The sequence below is a fragment of the Haliotis rufescens genome, unplaced genomic scaffold (assembly GCF_023055435.1).
Source record: "Haliotis rufescens isolate VD_foot unplaced genomic scaffold, xgHalRufe1.0.p SCAF_32, whole genome shotgun sequence".
Taxonomy (NCBI): domain Eukaryota; kingdom Metazoa; phylum Mollusca; class Gastropoda; order Lepetellida; family Haliotidae; genus Haliotis; species Haliotis rufescens.
In genome coordinates, this window is record NW_025964024.1 from 3,571,605 (window position 1) to 3,582,151 (window position 10,547).

The window sequence follows — 10,547 nt, forward strand, 5'->3', positions numbered from 1 at the left end:
CCACAGGTTCTGAATCTTCCATCTCACTGGGGATCCTTTTCAATTAAAATGTAGTTGCTTGTTTCTATCCAAATTGTATATTTTCACAGTCCCTCAACCACATTGCTTTCCCTTCAACCCATCCCCTACTGCAATAGCATAACCCTAAATGAAGCAAATCCAGATTTTCCACAGGTTCTGAATCTTCCATCTCACTGGGGCTCCTTTTCAATAAAAATGTAGTTGCTTGTTTCTATCCAAATTATATATTGTCAGAGACTAAGCCTTAGTCTAAAAACAAGGCTACAGGGTAATTTAACCTTATGAAACTTGCACTACATTTGAGTTCAATGATTAGACAATGGTTGTGATGAACTGGTTACCATTGCAGTTTTTTAACAACCTGATTCGAAATTCCTAAGACAGCCAAATTGAACAGATCTTTGAGTATCCATGCCAATGGTAACAAGCAAATATGTACAAACTCTGAACAAGGTGAAGGTTGATCAATCTGTGACAAAATTGATAAGTTAAGTATCATAAGGTATTAATAATGATCCAAATTACTGATGTGGTAGCCCACATGCTTTTTCACTGAAAGTCCATTTTGTAAATTAGCTAGAAAGAAACTGATACACTCACTACTGTTAATTGTGTAAGATACTTATGCTAATAGATATGTGAAGATACAGGGTGGAATAGGTCTTCAGCAATCCATGATTGCCGTAAAAGGGGACTATGCTTGTTGAAGGAGGCGACGAACAGGATCGGGTGGTCAGGTTCACTGACTTGGTTGATGCGTGTCACCGTATCCCAATTGCAAGGATAGAAGCTCATGATGTCCTATTTGAAATTGGACCTTTTTTTTCACCTAGCATGTTTAACTTGTGGCCCAAAAATATGTAAACCAAAAACATTCAATCATTTCTGGCCTTACTTTTAACAGGTGTGCTTGTGCTCCTCCCTAGGTCTTGATTCTTGACCAAGCCCTGATTTATTGGATTTGAAAACAAATGCTGATGCAAACTTCAAAGATCAACTTCTGAACGATCACCAGTCAAGCATTAAGAAAACTCCATTATACCTCCCATTCTAGATAAAAATATTGAAAGATGTATGTAAAGTAGAAAAATGTATTGCAATGAAAAATAGTAAAGTGATCCCTCGATATACCGCTGTCATCGGGGTCCAAGAAACCGACCCCGCGTTCTAGGAAAGAGCATTGTGCAGATATTCATTGCTGAGGTTCACATTACGTAATGATGGTAGTGAATGGAACAGTGGTGCAATTATTTAACAGTGGCATGGGACATGTAGATCTTTGTACCACTGATCATGGACTATGATTCAAAATGCATGCGTAAAAAAATAAAAATACTTTTTAAGCTTAAATCAATCAAAGCAGTGTATTATTTTACGACTGGATGTTATACATGTAGAATCTAAATAAGGAAACAAACTGTTGTTATATTCTAGTTTTTTGGAAGAAAAAAAGATGAGATGAGTATTAAATCGAACAATGCAGCCTAAGTTTGTTGTTGCTGTGATTTAATTTTATGTGAATATAATGCAAGATCTGTGTACGATGTGTTTTTTCACAACCAGGACAAAAGGCAGAATGGTTTCGATCACATGCAGCCGGATACAATAAACGTAATTGTTTTACAATGACACACATGTGTACTTCGACTTGGAATTAAATCTCATCAGTTTATTCATAACTTTATTTGCTTTAACACGCTTTTAGGGGGAAATTCTTCATGCATTTTGGGGAGCCAAGGTTTACCCTGCGGTGCATCCGGAGTAGCCGTACATGGAGAAGCATTAAGTCGAGGGATCACTGTAGCAAAAATAAATTTGACAGAAAGGCCTATTTAATATACTATATCAGTTAATCATGTTAATACAATTTATGTATAGTGAGTGTATCTTGATCATGTTTTAAGATCCTATGAATTGCTACACATATACCTCATGTACCTGTGTTACAGATACATGTCTACTGAATTAAAATAAAAATATTCAAAACAAAAACAAAAAAACATAATTTGCAATATATTATACTACATGTACTCCAAAAAGGTAAAGAACAATGAATTCTTTGACATTACTATAGTTGATCTGTCATGAGATGGCAAGAATTGGGTGGTCCTTAACTTGTTTTAGTAGTATATGTTACCTACACTTCTTCAGTACTGGACCCGTGAAGATTCTGGGGTAGAATAGGTCTTCAGCAACCCATGCTTGCAGTAAAAGGTGACTATGCTTGTCGTAAGAGGCGACTAATGGGATCGGGTGGTAAAATTGCGTGGATCGATGCTCATGATTTTAATCACTGGATTGTCTGGCCCAGACTCGATTATTTACAGACCGCCGTCATATAGCTGGAATATTGCTGAGTGCGGCGTTAAACAACAAACCAACCAACCAACCGAATCTTCAGTACTGAGTCCTTTAATAGTATGAACTTATTATTCTACAGTCCAACCTACAGACAAGCTACTTATTTGCGTAAAATATCCCCCCAAAATAGTCAAAACCCACTTAGTTTCAATTAACAGAAACGCATGCATTAAATGAAAAACTCCAATGTATAATAAAAGCATGCGTAAATACGCTATGAAGCTTTTTCAGCATGCATACAATGGAGCTTATTTCCTAAACACAATTACGAGCTAATTTACTTTCCGAGTCAAGCCTATAGTTAGAACCCTTATATACATCAAAAACATTATTATTATTTTTTTTAATCTCAGAATGTTTACTCATTTTGGGAAAAACCCAATAGAGTAATGAATAGATGAGTGAAAAAATAAATAGAAACCTTCGAGTAAAAACTCAGTTGCTCAAAAAGTTATCTGGAGCTCTCTACATTGGTAAGCTATCACGCAGCACATTACTTGATTAACTATTACTCACTTCAGGGGATTTTGTCATTTGTCTTACATAATCAGAAAATTGTGAGACATGCATTTTTTATGAACATAAATTCAATCAACCAATAACATCTGTGCACACCTGGAAATATGTCTTATTCACTTATGGTAGAGTTACTATACTAGCATATCTTCCTGTAATACTAAATCAATATCTACATGTTTCATACGAAACTAATTTTGATCTTGTGCATAAGTACTGGTGCTTTTGAAGAAAGGGTTCATATAAATAATACATATCAATAATCAATGTTGAAGCTTAAGCCATGTCAGCAAGACAAATTAGACACTCTTACATCTTTTTGTTCATTTAGAGGCAGTATTTCAGTAATATCTTGTCAATCTGTGCAAGTAGATGTCAGAATATGACCTTTCACTCCAGGAAAAAATGGCAAGCACTCCCAGTTATATGCCCTAAAACCTCCCTGGTGAAGCTAGAGGAATTAGGTACAGTGGACAGACATCAATATCGAACTCAAAGACAAATTGGTTTCACCTTATTACGAAAGTAAAACAGATACAAAGAATATTATGTGTTTATAGGATTACTACAGCCAAATATTATTAGTTCAAGAGAAAGTCTTAAGTTGAAAACATGATCACAATTTATGAAATATCAGCTATCCAAGATAAAAAAATCATTCCAAAAACATTCCACAATTCTACATTACCATGACAGATGGTCCAGATTCTTTCCATTTTCTTTTTACAAAACTTTTCAAAAAGGATTTGAACGAAAGATATTACATTGAAAGAACAGTCCATGTAAGTAATAATTCTCTTTCCAAATTTCATACCAAGTGGGCAATGTGTCAGTTTGTTTGCGGAGTGACTTTACATCTGATTTTTGTAGTCATATATGAGGTGAGGTGAAATGGGGGTTTAATGTCGTGTCCAAGATTATTGCACTTATATAGCGACGTGCATGTGGCTGCTTGTACTAGTCCAGACTGATTACGATTTATAGTGTTAGCTAACTGAGATACCATGACGGAGTTTAACCTGATTACCCCACTCAAACTCAGTACACTGACTCCGAGCCGACCAGTCTTTGTTTCAGCCCCTAAATGACAGTGTCTTCGCGACTCGAACTGAAGTGTCCCTTAAAGACAGTTTAAGTCAATTCAGACACCAATACCAAATGTCACAACGTGAATCAAACACTAAGGCCACACTTTTTTCATTTTATGTTTCACAGATTTATTCCAGCTTTTCAAAACAAGGTCGGCCGAAATAAAAATAAAAATAAAAATAAATAGCTACGTCAATCATTTATTTATTTATATGAAAGTCATTCTGACATGGAGTGAAAACTGCAGTGGCTTCTTGAATCACTCATAGTGATGTAGTCATGGAATATATATAAATAACAATTTATATTGTATAAGAGGGCCCATATTATTAGCAGGAGACATAATAAAAATAAATATGTATGTTCGATTTTATTTCTTACTAGCTGCTTTTCAGTAGGTGCAGCGGGCCCGTGAAACATTAAAAAACATAAACATGTGTGGCCTGAGAGTCAAATTGTTAAAGCATTTTGAAACAAAATGTGGATTAATTTCCATTAATGGCTCTCCGTTTGGAAATTGGCCTCAAATAAACCCAAATGATATTCTTATTTTAGGTCTGTACTTTCCCTGGTCTTTTGACTTAATGATCACACAAATCTGTAAAATGAATACCCTGGACAAAAACAAAAATTGATCTTCTATGTTGAACAGAAATGATCATGGGGATTATGGAAGCATTAATTACGAAGTCAATAAATACTACATATAATAAGGTGCCATGGAGTACAGGTTATGTCACTGGCTTCAAATAAGAACAGGCCCTCTAAGGTTCAGTTGACCTCAGAATAAATACTTCTTTTTTAACAAAATAATGATTGATTAGGAATTCAAAACCAATATCAAACAATATCACCTAAAGTAAACAAGCTGTACAGTATTTAACTTACCATGTTTAATTTCTTAGTTTTACAAGGATAGATATTAAAATCTTGGGGGGAATAAATAACAGATGGAAAAATCAATCTGATGTCAGCGACAAATACACAGTTATATATGTTTCGTTTATGTAGCTCGAGACTTGTTTCTGTAGAATGTTAAATAAGATCAAACAACACTGTACTTGGTGGGCTGAGGGCATGCAAGTCAAGAATGTTCATTGTTTGGGTTGAACTTCAACATAAGTAGCAAATTAAATCAATTGTCTCTTGACTGAGCATATTTTTAGATTTAATGTTAATCTAATGTCCATTTAACATGCTCAAAAACTTTAGCTGCAAATTCTTCAACAGTTATCACACAGCATTGTTTCCACCCATGATTACGAATGACAATGCTAGGGTGTTATTATGTGTATATCCCAGATATGTATTATTAACGAATGGCAACCATAAAACCTGTAAGCTGGACTTGAATATGTTCAATAATGCTTTCAACATGTCCAGTTTTTCCCCCACATAAAATGAAACATTTTGACTGAAAGTGAAGAACATGAACTATTACTCATGTTCTAAGCTCACAAGCCTCCCATGTTTTCCTGTTGGCAAGATGTCACAATGACCCTCCAGTTTTAGAGGAAAGGGAAACCCTGGAAGATTTGTCTACATGTCGGTCTGGTGACTCTGATGTTAAACCTGAGATTACTACATCTCTGGCATGTCATTAACTGATAACAATTAAAAGACTATCAAGCTCTCCCACCATGCTCTACAATTCTAGAATAAAAAGGTCTACATAACATAAAACAAGTAGAAGCAGAAACATCTCCAACTGCCATAATGGAAACCCTGTAGGACTGCAAACCTTGTCGGTATGGAAACCCTGTCAGTATGGTAAGCCTGTTATTATGGAAACCCTGTCAATATGGTAAGCCTGTTATTATGGAAACCCTGTCAGTATGGAAACCCCATCAGCATGGAAACCCTGTCAGTCTGGACACCCTGTTTATTATGGAAACCCTGTCAGTCTGGAAGCCCAGGTAGTCTGGAAACCCTGTTATTACGGAAACCCTATCAGTCTGGAAACCCTGTTAGTATGGTAAGCCTGTTAGTATTGAAACCCTATCAGTCTGGAAACCCTGTTAGTATGTCAACCCTGTTAGTATGGTAAGCCTGTAAGTATGGAACCCTGTTATCATGGAAACCCCTCGGTCTGGAAACCCTGTCAGTATGGAAAGCCTGTCAGTATGGAAACCCTGAAAGTCTGGATACCCTGAAAGTCTGGATACACTGTTATTATGGAAACCCTGTTAGTCTGGAAACTCTATCAGTATGTAAACCCTGTCAGTATGGACACCCTGTTATCATGGAAACCCTGTCAGTATGGAAACCCTGTTATTATGGAAACCCTGTCAGTATGGTAAGCCTGTTATTATGGAAACCCTGTCAGTCTGGATACCCTGTTATCATGGAAACCCTGTCAGTATGTCAACCCTGTTATTATGGAAACCCAATCAGTATTGAAACCCTGTCAGTATAAAACCCTGTCAGTATGGAAACCCTGTCAGTATGGAAACCCTATCAGTCTGGAAACCCTATCAGTCTGGAAACCCTATCAGTCTGGAAACCCTATAAGTATGGATACCCTGTCAGTATGGTAAGCCTGTTCTTATGGAAACCCTGTCAGTCTGGAAACTCTATTATTAAAGACATTTTGTCAGTATGGACACCCTGTTATAATGGAAACCATGTTATAATGGAAACCCTGATGGTCTGGAAACCCTAACAGAATGGAAACCCTGTCAGTCTGGATACCCTGCTATTATGGAAACCCTGTCAGTATTGAAACCCTGCCAGTCTGGATACCCTGTTATTATGAAAACCCTGTTAGTATGGAAGCCCTGTGAGTCTGGCCCTCCTGTTATTATGGAAACCCTGTATTCAAAACAAATACAATTAGGAATATCTACACACAATATACAAAGTACATTTCTCCAAAAGAACTTGCTAATCTTGATGATCTTAGTGGGAACCATATAACTTACAAACTCTTTCTAGTCTTCTTGAAACATTTCTGATTCATAATGAACCTTTTTCAAATATTCTATTTTGTTTATTAAATCATAAACTGGTTGACATTAAGTCAGCAATTACATTTCTGCTTCCACATTCATGAAAAGGATAGGTGTATGCTCATGGTCTGTGAGTGAGTGAGTATTGTTTTATGCCATTCATCGCAATATTCTAGCCAGGGTTTTTTTAAAAACTAACACACTGCACTCACTTAGGGGAATCAAACCCAGGGTTCGGCGAGACAAGCAAACATTAACCACTGGGCTACTCAACCAAACTGCGCTGAAAAATGACTATCAAATACAAATTTTCTTCATTGACCATGTGGACTCTTTGACTTAAAACTTGTCTGGGAGGGCAGAACCCTTTATAGAAGCACTGGTCTTGAAAGCTATCTCTACACATATTAAAACTAATTCTCTGAAAACATTTGAACATTAAACTCTTTTACTTGTTGGTTCATTGAAGGGTTGAACTGGTCCTTTCACTGAAGGCAGGGATGGGAATTAACTGAGAAAGTCTACTAGCCCCAAAGTGATAACATTCATCAATACTCCCCCAATATGTTTGAAATTCTATGAGCCCTTAGTATCCTTTCAACAAAACTGGCCCGAGCTAGCAGGTAGAGCTATCCCTGTTGAGGCTTTTGGTTTCAGATGTACATACACAGATCATGACATGTAAGAATTATACTGAGGTCTCATTTAAGGCAAAAACTGTTATACCTATCCTTTCCAATCTTTTTCTAAACTCATGTGTTTGGAATTATGTTTCAAAACAAGCAGTGTATGTTGTCAGCATTTGATCAGACCTCGGACAATGACTTCTCCCTGGGCAGACCATAGCGACAAAAAAAAGCAGCTCTTGTGAGCCAATCATTGCTCTGACAGAACACATAAAAAAAACCATCTATCACCCCCGCTATCAATGTTATCATCTCTTTCAAACAGCCATGCTTCACCATGCATGGTATTTCTCTAAATGGGTTAACAATCCTTAGATTATTACTGTTATTAGAGCAAACATTAGGCTAACGTTTCCTTCACAAACACATACAGTCATGTTTGCATCCCTGCTTTTTCTCAGTCATGTGGTACTGAAGTGTAAGACTGCACCTTTCTCAACATTCTTCAGTCCCCAGGGTTTTGAATGCTTGGTATCAACACTCATGTGCGTGTCTGCGTGTTCATGGGACAATAATTAACTTAATACCAACATTGACCACCTGGCATTACGGCGAGTCAATAATCACCACCTTTACGGTAGTAAATCGCAGACAATAATTATGATCTTAAATAAAATGTAAAACTGATTTTTTAATTTTATCAAAAGGTTTCATTCAAACAATCAGTAGATAAGGGCGACCATTACGGTAGTAAATCGCAGACAATAATTATGATCTTAAATAAAATGTATAACTGATTTTTTAATTTTATCAAAAGGTTTCATTCAAACAATCAGTAGATAAGGGTGATCCATCATTAAAAAAATATAAATATATCTATTTCTAAATTGTCTCACTTATTAAAAATTAGTTTATAGTAAATGAGACAAATGTTTCAATAGACAATTAAATCAAACTGTAAAAACCCATATAAATTGAAGATAACCAACCAATGTCTATTTTCCTCCTTTACTCCGAGTGCAAGTTTTCATGCTTGCAATACACATCATAAAACATCAAATGGTTATAAACCAACCAAAATTAAAAGAGTGTTTACCTTTATCTTTGAAAGCGAAAAAATGTCCAAAAATATTGAGATGCATGGGTACATAATTTAATACTAACCTTGACAACATGGCACTACGGCGAGTCAATAATCACCACCTTTACGGTAGTAAATCTCAAAATGTGTTTCCGAACATTAATTTATTTTCAAACAGAACTTATTATATTTATTTAAAAACCCATTTACAAACTGTTAACATGGATGTCATATTCACCTTGAAGAAAATAAAAATATTATTATTTTAGAGTATTATCAAATCTAGAAATGAGGAGGCATGTTGAGTCAGTGTGAAGAGGGGGGAATTACTGCTGCACCAGGTAAATAAAGAGAGACTGTCGCTCTGGCAGGTTCGCAGCGCCAGGTTGCGTTTCTCCACACATGGAAACTGAAACAAAGGATGTGAACTCTATCAATAACGACTTATACCTTGTATAAAGCGGGTTTCCTCTTCAACTTGCTTACTCGCCGTGGCAAACTCGATGAATCCGGCGTCGCTCAGTGGAAGCAGACGAGAACTGCAGAATATAAATAGCCTCCACAAGCTGGGCGAACGGGCGCGCGCACCTCGTGACGTCACGGCTCTGGTGGTGATAGCCCATGGCAATAGGGATCTTTATTTTAACATGAAATTTAATACTTGAGAATTTATTTCATCTTTGTCTTCAATCATATCCAAATGCTGGAAAACAGTGGAAGAAAAATAAAATTTTGACAAATCCAACAACTCTGAAAATGACATATTTTTTACTTTCATGATGACTTCATTTTGTTCTGAAGAACACTTGTAATAACTCAATTCCCTACAATATTTAAACAGTGTTCACCAGCTGTTATATCGTGCTTGTCGTGTCGTGTGTGATATTATTTATTCATCTCGCAAAAAATCGACCATCTTGATCAATGTTGAACACTGTCTTACATATAGGTATAGCAGTTTTGTTAACATGGAACATTGCGCATAATACTCTGAATGTTGTCTTCACAAATTTAAAAAATAGGTATTTGTTACAACGTGTGCATTATCAATACTATGTATATTCCCCATACATTCCTTTATATCCTTGCCCCGAACATTAACTGCGCTGAACTAGTGGTTGATATTGTATAAAATTAGTCATTCAAATTTTAAAGTAAATGTTGAATTTAACTGCTAACACCAGTATTTATAGATGCTCATAAGTTACAATAGACTACATGTACGTCTTTCCAGGATATACGGTGTGTGTTTGTATATACATTCTAGTCTATATTCTAATATGTGCCACTTATCATTACGTTAATACATATTGAAGGTAGCCTGCAGTCGGGGCTATAAGCAGGTCACAGAGAATATAACTAACAATGGTTTTGACACACATATAATGAAGTTGTTTGTTAGTCATTTTCCCTGATGGAAAAACACGCATTTCATGAGTCACATTACGAAGGATGTGAGTGAATTTTCGAAAAGTATATGAGAGATTGACTTTTTTACAATCTTATCGCTAGAGAAAACTAAGATATGATTTTAATAAGATTGACATTTTATACATGAAAAAAGTAATCGGCAGTGTTATTATCTATTAATGTTCGCTGTATATATATATCTATTCGTCTCATGCTTTGTCGAGATGTATTAGAAAAAAAACAAAGGACAAAATGTTGCGTGGTGTCTGCATTTTATTTTATTTTGGTCGGACGAGTTAAAAAAATTTCCTTCGCAGAATTGATAAAATACGTCATTTTTACTGAAAAATAAGTTCATAACTGGTTGAAATAGCGACCCGGTGCACACTCTAAAACGCTCAATGAATATATATCTTGTAAGAACTCCGGACTTTGAACTCCGGAAATATTTGAAAAGCCGTGACTTTACTGTTTTGTTCAAACATCGTCACATAC

General features: G+C 36.0%; 1 protein-coding gene across 5 annotated transcripts in view; it reads right to left on the bottom strand.

Annotated features, from left to right (window-relative positions):
* LOC125371954 overlaps nt 1-9,230 on the bottom strand; it is a 50,565-nt gene extending 41,335 nt beyond the window's left edge. For all 5 annotated transcript variants that reach the window (XR_007217918.1, XM_048380665.1, XM_048380662.1 and 2 more), the window contains exon 1: nt 9,093-9,230. The gene's annotated coding sequence lies outside the window, so the exon portion shown is untranslated. The remainder of the gene's footprint in view (nt 1-9,092) is intronic.
* Nucleotides 9,231-10,547: the final 1,317 nt, after the last annotated feature.